This window comes from Panthera leo, chromosome B2 (assembly GCF_018350215.1).
Source record: "Panthera leo isolate Ple1 chromosome B2, P.leo_Ple1_pat1.1, whole genome shotgun sequence".
Lineage (NCBI taxonomy): Eukaryota > Metazoa > Chordata > Mammalia > Carnivora > Felidae > Panthera > Panthera leo.
The window spans coordinates 81,889,954-81,908,387 of record NC_056683.1 but is presented as its reverse complement, the minus strand read 5'-3'; positions in this window follow the sequence as shown (position 1 = coordinate 81,908,387).

The window sequence follows — 18,434 nt, the reverse complement described above, 5'->3', positions numbered from 1 at the left end:
TGGTGAGGATGTGGAAAAACTTGAACTCCTGTGCATTGTTGTTGGGATTGTAAATAAGGTGCAACTGCTATGGAAAACATTATGGAGGTTTCTCAAAGACATTAAAATTAGAACTACCATAGATCTCGGTAATCTTTTTTTAAAAAAATTTTTAGATGTTTATTTACTTTTGTAGAGAGACAGAGAGAGAGAGAGAGAGAGAGACAGAGAGAGAGCAAGGGAAGAGCCGAGAGAGAGGGAGACACAGAATTCGAAGCAGGCTCCAGGCTCTGAGCTGTCAGCACAGAGCCTGATGCCGGGCTCAAACTCACGAACTGTGAAGTCATGACTTGAGCTGAAGTTGGACGCTTAACCAACTGAGCGACCCAGGTGCCCCTCAGCAATCTCACTTTTTAAGTATATATACAAAAGATTAAAAAGTAGGATCTTGAAGAGATATTTGCACACCCGCAGTCAGAGCAACACTATTCACAACAATCAAGAGGTAGAAGCAATCCAAATGTTCATTGATGGATGAATAAATAAACAAAACATAGTATTTATGTATATGTGTGTATGTATTTATTTACACATCTATAATGGAATATTATTGAGCTTTACAAAATACTGTCACATGTTACAGCATCGATGAACCACGAGGACATAATATTAAGTGAAAGAAGCCACAGGACAAATACTGCATGATTCCACTTAAATAAGATATCTAAAGTAGTCAAATTCATAGAGACAGAAAATAGAGTGGTGGTTACCAGTAACTGAGTGGGGAAGAGAGTTAGAGAATTGTTGTTTAATGGGTACACAGCTTCAGATTTGCAAGATAAAAAAGTTCCGCAGATCTATTTCATAACAGTGTAAATATACTTAACACTACTGAAGTCCACACTTAATATTGGTGAAGATGGTAAAATTTATGTCATGTGCTTTTTTTACCACAATAAAAAAAAATGTAAAAAAGTATTTTTGATGCTCTGTAAATACCATCAGAAGAAGTTCTTTGTAAATGGAGCTATAACAAATAAAACTCACTTGGAAGAAGGTCAAGCTCCTCAAGAAAATAAATTTATAATACCTAGAATGAAAAAGTACCAATTTTTATGTACACATAAAGTTTTCACACAATGCATTTACAAATGTCATGATATGATTAACATGGTAAGCAATCAGCAAATATTAAATTAAGCGAAGACTGCTCAAACATCCATCAATCCAGGATTTAAAATCCACAAATGAGGGTTGCCTGGGTGGCTCAATTGGTTAAGCATCTGACTTGGCTCAGGTCGCAGTCTTGCAGTTCATGAGTTAGAGCCCGCATTGGGCTCTCTGCTGTCAGCACAGAGCCTGTTTTGGATCCTCTCTCTCTCTCTCTTTCTCTCTCTGCCTCTCTCCTGCTTGCTGTCACTCTCAAAATAAATAAATAAACTTTAAATAAATAAATAAATAAATAAATAAATAAATAAATAAAAACACAAATGATCGGGTAAGTTATTTAAATTCCCAGTTTGTCTTTTTCATGTTCTGATGCTTATCATTCTTTTCCTTTAGGAAGATAATTTTATATGGTTGGATATTAATCTAAATATTAGAAAAATCTGGGCACTACACCTAAATATAACAAAATGGTCATGTATAGGGGCAGCTGGGCGGCTCAATCAGTTGAACATCCGACTTTGGCTCAGGTCATGATCTCACCGTCCGTGGGTTCGAGCCCTGCATTGGTCTCTGCGCTGACAGCTCCGAGCCTGAAGCCTGCTTCGGATTCTGTGTCTCCCTCTTTCTCTGCCCCTCCCCTGCTCACGCTGTCTCTCTCTCTCAAAAATAAATAAACATTAAAAAAAATTCAAAATGGACATGTAAAATATGGAAAAAAATTGGGGAAGAGTAATTGAATTTTAAATATTTCTAAGTAATTTTTTTTGAGCACACATTTTTATAAATCTCATTTTTTTTTATTTTTTTTTATTTTATTTTTTTTTAATTTTTTTTAACGTTTATTTATTTTTGAGACAGAGAGAGACAGAGCATGAACAGGTGAGGAGCAGAGAGAAAGGGAGACACAGAATCTGAAACAGGCTCCAGGCTCCGAGCTGTCAGCAAAGAGCCCGACGCGGGGCTTGAACTCACGGACCGTGAGATCATGACCTGAGCCGAAGTCGGACGCTTAACCGACCAAGCCACCCAGGCGCCCCTCTCATTTGTTTTTAAAGTACTAATATTTTAAAGCTACCTTTAAGAGAACTGAAATGCTCATTTATATAATATATTTTCTCCCTGTGTTTACCAAATTATTCTTTAAAAAGAACTGGCTGACTCTTTCAATCCAAGTGGACTTTACGGCATCCTCCGCTTCATGTTCTGCCCTCCCTCTTCTGGCTGGCTGACAAGAAGTAAGGTTGATGTACAGGGTTGTGCTTGGTGGAGAGAAGTCACAGTAGATCTACCTTTTGTCAGTATTAAGTGAATAACAGAAGGCATCTCTAAACCCATGTGACTATGGCATCTCTGTAGTCAGGATGGGTCCAATACCCACGTTTCCTCTCACTGCCATGTGCTCAATTAAAAATATCGGGTGCTAGAAATAGACTCACACAAATATACTCACCTGATTTTTGACAAGGGTGCAAAGGCAATTCAGTGGAGGAGGAAGAATTGTTTCAATAAATAGTGCTAAAACACCTGGACATCAGTAGCTGCAAAAATGATCCTCAACCTAATCCTCAACCTTAGATAAACGTTAACTCCAAATGGATCATAGATCTAATGTGAAACTAGAAAACTTTTTCAAGACAACGTAGGAGAAAATCTTCATGACCTGGAGTTAGGCAAATCATTCTAATATATGACACCAGAATCAAGAACTAAAAAAGAATAAAAAAAATGGATAAGTTGGATTCCATAAAAATTAAAATGTTTCATTCTAAAAAAGATTCAGTCAAGATGATGCAAGTTAAGCAACCAAACTCTCTAATCTCAACAGTAAAGGAAAAAAAATAATTCAATTAGAAAAATGGGAAAAAGACAAACTTCACCAAAGAAAATATACACGTGGCAAATAACACATGAAAAATATGTTCAACATCTCCAGTCATTAGGAAAATGAAGATTACAACCACAGTGAGATGATACGACATTTGCATTAGAATGACTAAATAGGAAATACCTCCAATATCAAGTGCTGACAAACATGCAGATAATTTTTTTAAATTTTAATATTTATTTATTTTTGAGAGAGAGAGAGAAGGACAGAGTGTGAGTGGGGGAGGGGTAGAGAAAGAGGGAGACACAGAATCCAAAGCAGGATCCAGGCTATGACCTGTCAACACAGAGTGTGATGCAGGGCTCAAATTTAACGAATTGTGAGATCATGAACTGCAGGAAGTCAGGTGCTTAACTGAGCCACCCAGGTGCCCCCAGAGAAATTTTATCTCCAGTACATTGCTGGTGGGAATGTAAAATGGTACGGCCATTCTGGAAATCATTCTGGCAATTTCTCAGAAAGTGCAGCATACACTTATAACCATGTGACCCAGCATTTGTACTCTTGGGCATTTATCATAAGGAATAAACATTTGTCTTCACACATAAACCTGTATATGAATGTTCATAGCAGCTTTATTTGAGGTAGCCCAAGAAAGGAAACAACCCAAGTGTCCTTCAATGAATGAATGGTTAAACAAATAGCAGTTAAAAAAAAAAGGGGGGGCCACAAATACTTGAGGCATCCGACTTTGGCTCAGGTCATAATCTTGCAGTTTGTGAGTTCCAGCCCCGCTTCTAGCTACGTGCGGACAGCTCAGAGCCTGGAGCCTGCTGAAGCAGGATCTGTCTCCTTCTCTCTCTGCCCCTCCCCCACTCATGCTCTGTCTCTCTCTCTCTCAAAAATAAATAAACCTGGAACACAAATAAATAAATAAATAAATAAATAAATAAATAAATAAACACATTTTTTAAAACAAAAAAGGAATAAATTATTGATGCATTCAATAAATTGGAAAAATCTCAAAAACATTTATGCCAAGAGGAAAAAAGCTAGTCTCAAAATGTTACACACTGTAGGATTTCATTCATCCTCAAAATATAAAATTATACATCTTAAGAACATATTTGTGGTCACCAAAGGTTATGGGAGGAAAAGAAGGGTGTGAGTATAAAAGTATAGCATATGGAAATGTCTTTGTGATAATAGAAAAGTGTTATCTGCTGATCGTGGTAACTTATTAAAATCTATACATATGATAAAATGTCTTAGAATTCTACACAAAGTTATTTTAAAAATGACTGCATGAAAAATTGGTAAGCCCAAATAAGAACTGGAAGCAGGTTAATGGTATTATACCAATACCAGTTACCTGGTTTTGATGATGTACTATGTCTATGTAAGATGCTGCCATTGGGAGAAACTTGGTGATACAGACATCTGATTTTTCTGCACTGGTTTTGCAGCTTTTTGTGAGCCTAAAATTATATATGTGTGTATATATATTTAAAAATGAGGAAATTGGGCTTCATGGGTTAAACGTCCAACCCTTGATTTCAGCCCAGGTCATGATCTCACAGTCCCTGAGTTCTAGCCCTGCCTGGGCTCTATGCTGACAGCATGGAACCTGCTTGAGATTCTCCCTCTTTCTCTGTCCTTCCCGTAGCCACACTCTCTCTATCTCAAATAAATAAATAAGCTTTAAAAAAAAGGAGGACATTTTCCACTAGTTATGGAACTCAAGCCCAAGAAAAATGGTCAATAATCTCCTTGGATTAAATCTTCAATTTTTCACACAGGAAAAAATATACAAACAAAAAGTCTTGGCACAAATGTGGATAAAAGGAGAATTTAAATAGTAAACCTATTTTAAATAGTGCTATAAAAACATTTTTCAAAATACACTCATTCATTTATTCAAAAATAAGATGCATGGGGAATAAGAGTGTGGTTGTGAGAATCTGGGCATGAATACTGGCTCTCTGATAGAATAGCTCTGTGAGCTTTGGCAAGTTCTTTATGTCCTACTGTGTTTTTGTTCGTAAAATAGGGATAATAATAGAACTAAACTCTTAGTTTTGTGATGATTACATCTATCAGTAAATGTTAGAAAGGTATAAAGTGTAAGTACCATCTAAGTGTAAACTATTACTACTATTATTTAAGCATTCTTTTACTGAAAGTTTGGTTTGTTCACGGTGATTTACTGCAACATACAGAAGATAAAAAGATGACTTATTCCAGACTCTGCGTGCTTGAGAGTTTTGTAATTTAGCAGGAGACAGAGATGGAAAAGCATAGCACAAGTAAAAAGCATAAAATCCTAAATACATAAGAGGCAATCAAACTTGATATGAAGAAAGGAGAGCTAGCACAGCAAACTGAGGAAATTAAGGAGGGTTTGAAGGGTGACATCTGAACTGGTCTGATTCATATATTGCAAGGAAAAGCATTTCGGACAGCAGGAACCACATGACCAACAAAAAGAGGGAGTAGAGTAGGGGCTGTGCTCTCGAAACAGAGTCCTGTTAGACTTGTGTACAGGCTAGAAAGAGGTGAGAAGTTGATTATCAACACCAAAATGCCGATTTAACACAGATAATGCCAGCACTGAACACCAGAATAAAGCTCTGTCGAAAGAGGTAGGAAAGATCATCCTTTCCCTGAAAGTGACTTCCAAAGCTGTGATATCATACATGTCTTCTGAATTCTCTCCATTCTGCAGCACAGATCCAGAGCTTGGGAGAAGTCTTGCTTGGTCTCTGGGCTGGCAAAATTTCCATCCGATGGAATACTGAGGCAGGGGCATGCGCTGAGCTATTTTAATCGTGTTCTTAATCACATCTCTGCCCTTCCTGGTGATTTTGGGAGGGAGAATAAATACCATTCTGTTGGCCTGGATTTGCTCCACTCACTCCCCCTAAAGGATTTGTCTAAATTAACATGACTGGCAATTGTATTGTTCAGATGATAGGCAGGTGAAACAAAACAGTGTTTGCAGGCCCCGTGAAGCAACCTTTGATTGGAGCACTTAACACATATTGTTGTGGCATTGATTCAACCCCATCCAGCTTTGAAGTGGTTTTGTATCTGTGTAATTCTTCACAGAATCCTGGCTTTGCATTTGGGACTGAAAACAGGGCAATTTCCAGATGATGAGCTGGAGATAAGATTTTTTTTATATATATAACTATTTTGAAATGTCCCTCCAGGAAAGAAAAGTGGTTCCTTTAAAGGAGAATAAAAGGTTAAGGGCCTTGGGGAATTAAAAGGGCATGAAGGGAATGCTTTAATATTTTCAGATGAAGATCAGTGCTCACCTGTGACAAGCTTTGGTAAAAAATGAGAATTTCATCCTCGCACCCAATTTATACATTGCACTGTAGGCAAAGGGACGTTTTCATTATCCATATTCAAAGGCATTAATTGAGTGGCAAGGATAAACCATGTATTACATCACACGCAGAATTAGACACGTTCCTACTTGGGATGTCCGTGATTTTAATGGTATTTTCTAAGCTGTGTGGCAAGAGGAAGATGACTCTTTCATTTCCTTCCCTGGAGTCCTTTCCATCTTTTTGTACTTCCTGGCTATGCACTCTCTCTCAGCACCACCCAACTCATGTTTTTATGCAAAGCCAGAAACTCGGGAAAGTGATTTTTTTAAGCACTACTGCTATTTTCCATCATTTTATATTGTTAAAAGCAGAGTTTCCTTGACAAAGTATTTTCTAGGTATAAATCCAACTGAGTAATTATATAAGGTCCTTTTGGTAATCCATAGGGACAAAAGCATATCAGGCAATAAAATCCTTCATTTTCTCTCCATCGCCCCTCCCCCCACCTTTAAGGGCATTTTCAACGTTCAATTTCTTATTTCTTTACTTTAAAGGCTCAGAAACATCATTTATTTCACTTTTGCCTTCCGTGTTGAAGACTATCATAAACCCTTGAATGCAAACTTGGAAAACACCTAGACGACACCTTATGACAAGTGACCATCAGAATTACCTAAGATGATCTGACATACCTGAGTCTGAAAGTTCTTTATCCTTCTACTCTACATCCTGTAATGGGTTATTCTTTTGAAAGCATCCTAAGCTTGACCCAGAAATAACAGTATAACTTAAATGTATACCCTGTTAGAACAAAGGCCAGTTTTAGGAGCTACTTTATTGTTTTACCGTTCTTTTGATTGAGAGATTGTTACTTATAACACTAATATATCCGTATATATAGTGGTATAATTAAAAAGATGTAGTCATGCTAGACATTTCCATTTCCTCTTCTCATTACCCAACATCCCTTTCTCTTGCTAGGAGCCAATAATAGAATCTGAGGACACACAGCAACCTTAATCAGATACTGAACTGTGTGTAAGTGATCAAAGGTTAAGGGAGCACCTGGCTGCCTTTGATCACTTTTATGAGTTATGACAAGCTGGCATTCTTCTCTTCACCCCCAAAGGTTCTTTAGCCTCGAGGAAATTTATATGGATTAGATGAAGTAAAAAGTTGAAGAAGGCAAATTTCTAAACATTTTTTGAAAAACCAAACAGGAAAAAAAAAAGATGGTTATATAGCTTAATAACAGAAGCTATACATTAGATGGCTTGCTGTCACAAAAGTGTACCAAACCATCTGAAAATTAAAATAACCAGAGAGAACAAAGGGTATTTATTTTAAATCAAGGCAAATGGCAAGTTCATAAACACAAAAGAAAATATTTTTATCACATATATATATACCCTGTTCTTAAATGAATAATGAAGAAATCTTACCCTGCCTTTTGCTCTACACTATATAGGCACGTTCCCTCAAAGTTTAATTTTAGTCCATCTTACCCTTTTTTTCCCCCACTGAGATTGATCCTAAAAGGAACAATGTTTCTTTCTCTTCAATTTCTTTCCTTCTCCTTTGCATCAAATCTTGATCAATCTTGTTACGTCAACCCACAAGGATAACTTGTTTCCTTGCTCTTTAAATCTAACTTTTCTTCTCTTTGCTTGCCCTTTAAGCCTAACATCATGTGCCTGATACTGCTCTTCAGACATGTCAATCATATCTCCTCAAAAAATTGCAAACATCTGCAGCCAAATTCCTACCTTTATTCCCTGTGGATTTTATTTTGCCTCTTAGCAGTGGCTATAAAATGTGTATCATCACATCCTCAGGAAAACATTATTATGTGCTTTATGCATTCTCAAATGTCCTCCTTAAAGTCTCTCTTTGAAAGTCCTTGCCTCCCTTCTTTTTTATCACCATTTTATTTCCAGGATATATTCTTAATTAGAAAGAACTACATTTGGCAGGATAAATTAAGGAAGCTGGAATTTAGATACCTGAATTGATTACAGTGGGGCAGCGCTGAATAACAGGACCAGATGCTTCCCCCACATCCACCTGATCTCTTCACATTACTCTTACCCTGATTGAAACAGCCCCAACGGGGCAGAGGATGAGTAATGTGACACCAACCAGGACCACAAACCATCCACGGGGTGTGTACACATGAGTATTATCCATAGACATGATATAAATTCTAAAATTCATACAGAAAAATAATATATAGGTCGTAATCCTAGCATTCAGTTTTTAAAAATATCATATTTTGCATATATGCCTCAGCTTTTTATCTAATGAAATAAAAGTACAGACACAGCAAAAACTCCCAGGTTTCCTTTTCCAACTGGCCCCCAGAAAACAGATAACCTGAAATTCCTCTATGCACTTTCCATGCATGTATCTATAGCAATCCCTATTAAATATGATAGGTGAAAAATTTTTAATATTCTTTATGACCAGGCGCCAGGAGCAAAGTTAACACACAACAAAGGGGGAGAAGATGTTTGCAATGTAATTCATCAACAAAAAATTAGTCTATCAAGTACAAAGAGAGCCACACAACCTTAGAAAAAGAGAGCTCAGTAGGAAGATGGGCAAGCATTTGGAAATGCATTCAGTGCTCTGGGATGAGAAACTCCCCAAATAGGATTCGGCAAGGTACTGGTTTTGGCACTTTATCATCCAAGTCACCAGTCTGTATTATTATCCCTGTTTGTGCAGAACAGAACTCCAATTCTAGTGAAAAAAAAAACCTTAAGATTTTAGATTCAAAGACAGTTACTCTGTAAGAATCTTCTAGAATATATCAGCCTGGAGACTGTTGAAATTTGCAAGGGGCTCTGAGTCAATTCCTGATGCTCTTTGGCTATTGCTTTGTTTAACAATTAGGTATGTCCATTTTGTTTTTCAATAAAATGCATATAATGACATGATACCTGATCTCAAGAATGACATGAAAATAAATTTGAGATTTCATAGGTGCTTTCACAAAAAAAAGGGCTACATATATCTATTATTATATTCCTTACATATAGCTGGAATTTAATGATAATAGCATAGAACTTATTTACAATAATTATGAAATTAAAACCTGTGTACAAAGGTGAGGAAATATATTATATTGAAGACCAAACTTCTGTTTGTTTTTGATATACACAATTATCTCTAAAAAGAGAAAGAAGAAAGTCTGCTTTGCTGATCTCTCCCTTTCTCTCTTTTTCTTTTTTTATTCAGTTCCCAGTTCTCTAAGTGAGGATGATAAATAATTAAGAGAATCTTAATATTCTCCCAGAAAACAAATGAATACATATATGAAAGGAAGAAACTTAAAAGAAAAAGAAAAAAGAAAGGATAGTTAGTTGTAGAAAGTTCTTTCTTTCTTTGTTAAAATATTTATTTATTTATTTATTTATTTATTTATTTATTTATTTATTTTTGGGAGAGTGCAAGCAGGGGAGGGGCAGAGAGAGGGAGACAGGATTCAAAGCCAGCTGTGCACTGACAGTCCGACAGCGGTGAGCCCGATGTGGGGTTGAAACTCATGAACCGTGAGATCATGACCTGAGCCAAAGTTGGACGCTCAACTGACTGAGCCACCCAGGTGGCTCCAAAAGTTCTTTCTTAATGGTAAATTATTTGTAGTATATATCATGGCTCAGCCATATTCTTGATCACTATTATTTTCACAAAACTATTGTTTTTAAATTATACCTGTGTTAGTTTAGTTATTTTGAGAAGTGAATGCCAAGACATGTAACAGAAGTGGAGGTGGGGAGAACAAGTCTGTGAAGGGTAAAGGGAGGGACGCAGGGGGAGGCAGCAAGAGCTGCCGACCAGGATGCAATTCTGATACGTCACAGGGCAAAGGAAGGAAAGAAGAGAGGGCCCAAGGAGTGCAGCACAGCTCTGAAGATCTCTTGGCCTGACCAGTAGGCGTCCCCAGGTCAAAGTCAAAGAATATGACCTTTGGCTCCATTCTTTGGATCCTGACACTGGGTACATCTCCACAGTGGGCAGTGGGAAATTTCTGGAAATTTACACTTTCTGAAAATTGAATTGCATTCAAGGACACCAAATTCAGAGGAGGATAGGGGGTAAATCAAAGTGTCATATCAAGGAGCAATGCAGATGTGGCAGGCAGACTCTAAAATATTCTCTACTTACAATCTCCATCTCCTATGTCCATGGTCTTATGTCATTGCTCCCCTCAAGTGTGGGTAGGGCCTTAGACTTGCTTCTAGCCACAGTACTGGGCAGCACTGATGTATGCTACTTACATGATTAGGTTAGGTGACATAACAATATCCATCTTGCTAGTGGACTCTCTCCCTTACTGGCTTTGATAAAGTTGTCTGGTTGGGGAGGTCCACATGGCAAGGAATTAAGTTGACCTCCACCCAACAATTAAGAATTGAGGCTCTCAATCCAACAACACTTGGAAGAACTGAAATTTGCCAACAGCCATGTGATCTTGGACTGATCCTTCTCTAATCAAAACTCTAGATGAGATCCAAGCTCTGCTGACACCTGGATTGCAGCTAAGCCGTGACCAGATTTCTCGCCCACAGAAAATTTGAAATAATAAATGTGTCTTATTTTGAGCCATTAGATTTCTGGTAATTAGTTACCCAGCACTAGAAAAATAATACAGAATCCAAAAAAATGTAGTGGAAATGGGTATTAGATGTATCAGGTAGATAGATGTTTGGGGACATTATTTAATTAACTTCTTAACTGGATTCTGTGGTATGTGTGGTGATCTTTAGACTTTCAGAAATTTTAGTTTGTTATTAATTTTTATTCAACCCAATTTTCAATCAGTGATTTATTAGCTCTTCGCTAGTAACAAAGATCTGAATAAAGTGTCTGGCACATAGTGAGTTGCTAGAAATAGTATCTGCCATTTTACCATGGGGAAAACACTCAAAATTAAGTTTATATACAACAAATTACTAGGAGTACACACCTCCTTTTCCTGTAGTTCACTTTGATGTAATATAATGTCATCTCCCATCCCTTAATTGCCCTTATGTTCCACAATAAATTGAATTTCACAGCATGAAAATCTTAGATGTCATAGTAATCTGAGTCAGTATGTAGTAAAAAGTCTACTGATCTAAATTATCCTTGGACAATAAAAACGACCTGCTCACGGAGTGGATTTAACATGGCAGTTAGGTGGCAAATACTCGGAGATAAGGATTTCTGCCTTCCGTGTGTTAAACGCCGTACTGCCATTTTTATTTTTGATTTGACCCAGTGTACTGTAGGCAACATGCGGCCTCCAGTTCAGCCTAATATCCCACAATATAGGGAAATGAGTCACTCTTCTAGGAGGATTTGGCATTCTCCTTGCAGTGCAAATCCATTCTTTCATCTCCAATAGCAGGTGTTAATGTAAATTCACTGCACACTTTGGAAAGGGGGAAGAAGCTAAAGGTTTGGGCTGTTTGCAAATCGCCTGTTATTGTACCTCTTTAAACTACTCTCTTTGACTGCATGAGGCTTTGATAGCTCATCTAGTTGCAATAGCATGAGCGTAATGCTGCAGGCATGAAGCGATTGGGGGCAGTGTGTTATTGACAGAATCTCCTGAATGATGATTTATTATGAACATCAATGGGAACAACACTTGTTCTTTCTAGAAAGCCTGTTTGTTCCACCTGCCTCACCTGGGAGGAAGGAGCACACTGCCCAGAACTAAGACACTGTTTCTCTGCTTATTTAGCCTTCTGTACAACTGCTGTATTTTTACATGGGTTGGTGATTTTTTCTGGTCTCTATTTTGATGACTTCCAATCATTTAGAAATGTGACATGCCCAGAAATCAAGACCATTTGGCAACAAATAAATAAAATGGCTAAGAAAGAGTCTCCATGATCAAAAGTAGTTTGCCTTTGGCTCATAGCTGGTTTCCTAAAAAAGAGTAGGAGATGCTTACAGCATGAGGGCATTCATGTAAATTTTGTGCTAGAAAATAAAGAATCTTATGTGTCATGTGTATTACAAACAAGCCAAAACACAAAACTGATTATTATATACTAAATAGCACTGGACCCACCAACTCCCTTGGTGAATTCCTGGCATTTTGTACATACCTAATCTTGGTTCTGCTCCTGCCTTCGTGACTATTTATTTTTCTTCTTCTTAAATCAGTTTGGTAGATGTTTCCAAAAAAAATGTTCTCTTCGGGTACCTATGCAGACCCTCAACTTAAAGTAAATTAAATGAATTAAGAAAAGTAAGTAAATTTGAAACAACAAAAAAAGTGTAATATTTAGAATTAAAAATAACAGTTGCTTCAAACCAGTGAAAGAGACCATCCTAATGCAGACTTTGGCCAATACATTAAAAAAACAAAATGTAGCTGTAGGTTAGGCTCCATACAAAGTTGGTTTATAAAATATATATGTATATGTATGCATGTATGGATATACAAACTGTACACATATGTATACTGATATAAACACTGTACATATATGTATATTTATATAAATAACATATATGTATGCACTGTATGTATTTACACATGTATATGTATACATACACATACACACATACAGTATGTATGTGTATACATTATATATATACATATATATATGTATATATATATGTGTATATATATATATATATATATATATATACACATATATATATATATATATATATCATTGGTTTCCTTTTTAACTTTATATTTTCACCAAATTATAAAATTCTAAAACACATAATAGTTCAACAGAAATGCTAGCAAGGAGTCTATGCCTTCTTCCAGGAATGCTAATTATTAAGTTCTAATATTGACCAAGGATTATAGAACAATGTTTCATTCAAATTAATAAAATTTTGTCAGATGCTATTTAAAAGATACATCATATGTTTTAAAACCTGGAAATCATTGAATGACAGTAGCGAAAGAATCTCCAAATCACTATTTGGTAAAATTCTACTCTATAAAGCATGTCTTCTTATTTTTACAATATTTGGATGTGGCTTTTCAAATATATTCTATACAACCAAAATTATTAGTGCTGGATGGTCAAGCTTCAGAATATATATCATTGAGACATACAGCTTTGGCAAATCACTTAAAATCATAGAAAAGGCAATTTCTAATATTATTGACCTTCTTGTGAGAAATGTTTCCTTTGGTAGCTGACATAAGTCAATAGATAAAATAGGTCTTCACTTGTTGTCCAATTATTAGGGCAAATATATATATATATATATATATATATATATATATATATATATATATATATATCTTGGCTACACGTATAATGTCCAGTTTTTATCAACATTGAATGAAGATTTGGTGCAGGTTGCTACCTACCAAAGTCTTCACCGTGAACCAAGCTATTTGCGTATTGGTATTGAGGGGTAACCTCTGCTATTTACAGAGCAATACCCTTCCTTTCTGGATATATAGTTTCTGTTCCATTGGGACCTTTTCCAGTATTTATCATGACTTACAGATAATCTTAAGCACACAAAACAACTTTTATCCTGTGCATGTGTTATAGACTATGAATGGAAGAGGAAATCATCAAATTTCTCCTTCACGTGTTCATCATTTATTGGACAAGAGTTGATTCACACTGCAAATCACCGGTTTTGCCCAAAATGTTATGTCAAATATCTGCTCAGAGATATGTGACGGTAACTGCTCTTTTGTATTGTCTGCATGAATGTTATGTAATATCCACCCAGTGGATATTGATAGATTCCTATTTTCTCATCAAACATATTGCCCTCAATGAAGATTGCTCTTATGTAGCGTCAGTCTGCCCCTCCCCCATGGAAAGTATGATTTAGAAGTTCTTGACTTTTTTCAAGGGAAGTTCTTATGTTTTATTTTGAATTTGGATAAAGTTCAACGGCGTCACCTCTAAGAAGGCTTCATAACACTTGGAAGTTGCAGTAAATGGAATACCAATCCAATGAAATTGAATTTTTTTGAAATATCTGTTTTGGCAACTCTTAACCATATTTTTTGGCTGTTATGCAAAATTATCACATTTACAGATTTGATTGTCCCAGTGCATGTAGATTCACAATCTGTATTCATGCCATAGTCCTCTCTACTTAAAAACATGTGTGCTGCCATTGTGGATCCTAATTATCTATTTTAGCAGTTTCACTAGTAATTTTTTGTTTTACTGAGCTAAGTACTTATTCTGTGAATTAGAGATTATATAATTTTCTATTGCTACATAAAAAAATTACCACAAATTTAGAGGTTTAATACAATACCTATTTATTATCTCAAAATTCTATAAATCAGGAAGTTCTTTTTTAAAATTTCTTTATATTCAACTTAGCTTCAGGTATAGAACCCAGTGACTCATCTCTTACGTGTGACACCCGGTGCTCATCCCGAAAAGGGCCCTCCTTAATGCCCATCACCCATTTCACCCAGCCCCCCACGTACCCTCCCTTCGTTCACCCCCACCTCCTGCAACCCTCAGTTTGTTTTCTGTATGTAAGAGTCTCTTATGGTTTGCCTCCCTCTCTGTTCTTATCTTATTTTTCTTTCCCTTCTCCTATGTTCATCTGTTGAGTTTCTCAAGTTCACATATGAGTAAATCATGTGATATCTGTCTTTCTCTGACTGACTTATTTCACTTAGCATAATGCCCTCCAGTATCATCCACCTTGCTGGAAATGGCAGATTTCATTCTTTTTTCTTGCCAAGTAGTATTCCATTGTGTGTATACATCACACTTTCTTTATCCATTCATCAGTTGATGGATATTTGGGCTCTTTCCATAATTTGGCTATTATTGATAGCGTTACTATAAACATTGGAGTGTGTGTGCCCCTTCAAATCAGCATTTTTGTATCCTTTGGATAAATTCCTAGTGGTGCAATTGCTGGGTCATAGGATAGTTCTATTTTTTAATTTTTTAAAAATATTTTTTAATGTTTATTCATTTTTGAGAGAGAAAGAGAGAGAGAGAGCATGAGCAGGGCAGGGGCAGAGGGAGAGGGAGACACACAATCTGAAGCAGGCTACACGCTCCGAGCCGTCAGCACAGAGCCGGACTTGGGGCTCGAACCCACGAACCACGAGACCATGACCTGAGCCAAAGTCAGACACTTAACTGACTGAGACACTCAGGGGCCCCTATTTTTAATTTTTTGAGGAACCTGCATACCGTTTTCCAGAGTGGCTGCACCAGTTTGCATTCCTACCAACAACGCAAAACGGGTCCCCTTTCTCCACATCGTGCCAACATCTGTTGCTTCCTGAGTTGTTAATTTTAGCCATTTTTATAGGTCAGGAAGAACTGTCAACTTAACGTCCCACGAGGTTGAAATTAAGGTGTCAGTTTAGCTAGACTCTTAGGTGGAGGTTTTGGGAAAGAATCTGCTTTCAAACTCATTCATGTTGCTAGCAGAATTCAGTGAATTCAGTAGCTTTTAATTATAGGTCTGAGGTTCCTCTTTCCTTGGCAGCCAAGGACCTCAGTGTTCCTTAAGGCTGCCCACATTCCTTCTTATTTGGCTTCTTCATCCTCAGCACTAGCGTGAGCATGTCAAATTCTTCTTACATTTTACAACTCTCTGACTTCCCCTTTTGCCAGCAGCAGGAAAAACTTTCTGCTTTTAAATTCTCACACGATTAGATCAGGTTCACTTGGATAATCTAAAGTTCAATAATACTTCATAAAATAACGTAATTATGGGACTGATACCTTGAACTCAGGGGCTCTGGAGATTAGGGCAGGACATTTTTAAGGGCCATTTTAAAATTATGCCTCCAATAGGGAGTAGCACAAACCATTGCCAATTCAATTTAAACATTAAAATATGAACATTAAAAAAACACAAATGAACAACAAAACAACAACAATAAAAACCAAATGAACATGGCCTGAAACTTAACAAAACACAAGTGAGTTGTGTTTTGTCTATGTAAGCAGAGATAAGTGACTAACAGTCTTTGAAACAAATGTGTAATATTGAAAATCCTAATGTTTAGATTCTGATGATGAAGGGGAGAAAAATTCTCCTCTGCCATCTTTGGGTCTCTGTCTCAGACTATGAATTAAATAGACATAAGACAGATTCACAGGACGAAAGCAGGCAGATTTCATTGAATTTCTTACATGTGTATGGGGGCCTTCTAAAAGAAAACAAAACAAACAAACAAAAATAAAACAAACAAACAAACAAAAAAACCTGAAGACCCGAAGAAGGGACCAGAGCAGGAAGCTTTTGTGCCTTTTAGACCAAGAAACAATAAATTTATGAAGAATTGACAAGGCAAAGGTGTTTAGGTTAGGGGTAGTAAATGGTGAAGAAATAACTAGAAAAATAAGGGTTAGTTTAACAAGGTTTGTTTGTACAGGTTTCTTGGCTCTAAATTCCCTGTCTCTGGTGATGAGATAGGGAGGGAACTTCTCATGTGAGAGATGTATGTTCTGCTCTCAGGAGGATAAAAGAGGGTCAGAGTGTCCTTTTCTCTTTTTTTAAATTTTTTTGGTGTTTATTTATGTTTGAGAGAAAGAGAGACAGGCAGACAGACAGAGTGCGAGTGGGGCAGGGGCAGAGAGAGAGGGAGACACAGCATCCGAAATAGGCTCCAAGCTGTCAGCACAGAGCCCGACACGGGGCTCGAACTCACGAACAGTGAGATCATGATCTGAGCCAAAGTAGGCGCTCAACCGACTATGCCACCCAGACACCCCCAGAGTGTTCTTGTGCTGGCTATTTCTTGCAGTGACTTTAATTCAAAATAATCAATATGCCAAAGTGGCATATTTTGGAATGACATCTTCTGAATCTCTTCAGTGACATTTTTATGAAAGTTGTTATTCTTATGAAATGTTTGTGGTAACAATTGCCTTGTTTCGTTTTATTTTTCTAAATCAACCAAGCCTCCTGTGTACTATGTGATAAATGATAATGATTTGCTACTGGCCTCTCTAAGAAGCTGATCAAGATATTTATGACCCTCTTTTCTTACCCCTGTACACATTCTCCCCGGGTGATCTCATTGACTATCATGGCTTTAACTTTTATCTATAAAACGATATTTTATAAAATGACGTACCATGTACAATGATGGTCCAAATCTACCCCTTCATCCCCAGTCTCAAGTTAGAAAATATTATTTCCATTTTCCCACTGGATTTTTCCAGAGATTCTTACGCCATGTATCAGGTGAACTAATTATCTCTGCCCACTCCAATATCTACTGCCCCTTTTGATGGTGAATATAGATTTGTATGTCAAGTAATCATTTTTCAAAGATGTTTGGCTGACCCTATATGATAACTTCTCAGTGAAATCTTATTCTAGAAATATTTCCTGTTCATTTGTAGTTCAACTATCAGTACTAATTTCAATTTTTTTTTTTTGCAAAAATATTTTAAGCTGTTTTTACATCTTGTAAGGATTCATTATAATCAAACTAGAGAGCACACTACTGTTAACAGTCCGTGTTGTATTTTTTTTTTGAATCAGGAAAAAGTGACATACATTTGTAAAAGTGGCTGTTCCACATAAAGATCAAATACAGGTACTGTGCCAATCTTAATATGAGACAGTAGTTCAGTATTGAGATAAAAGAAATTTAAATGGGAGATCTGATGTTTTCTTTCCATCTATGTGGTATCTTTTATTGACTACTACCCATTTGAGGACACTATTGTCATGCACAGCTTCAATTGCAAGCTTCTGTCCCTCACTACCTGAGGGCTTTCTCTGCCTACTACAGCCAATATGGCCTCCAGATGGGGAACACAAGAGGTGCCAAGAAATTCAGGTTCCCAGGGGCAACTTTTCACCTAAGGCTGAGAATTTGTGAAGCGTTATCAGCTTTCTGAGGTACCTTTGATACATAGTCTACACTGTCTCTTAATGTTCCTCAGCTAAATTGAACACTGGTTGCACACAGGAGTGACCTGCTCAAGAAAGCAGCTCTTTGTGGAATCTTTTCCCTTCCCTGTCTTAGGGATTCCTTACTTATTCCTTACTCTCAGGGTCTTCCCCTAGGGAAACCCAACTTAAGACAATATATTCTTGTATCGACTTGTGCTCTTCCTGGAGGCCATGCACCACACTTTGAAAACCCGTGTTCTATAAGACAAAGTCTATACATCTCATTTTAT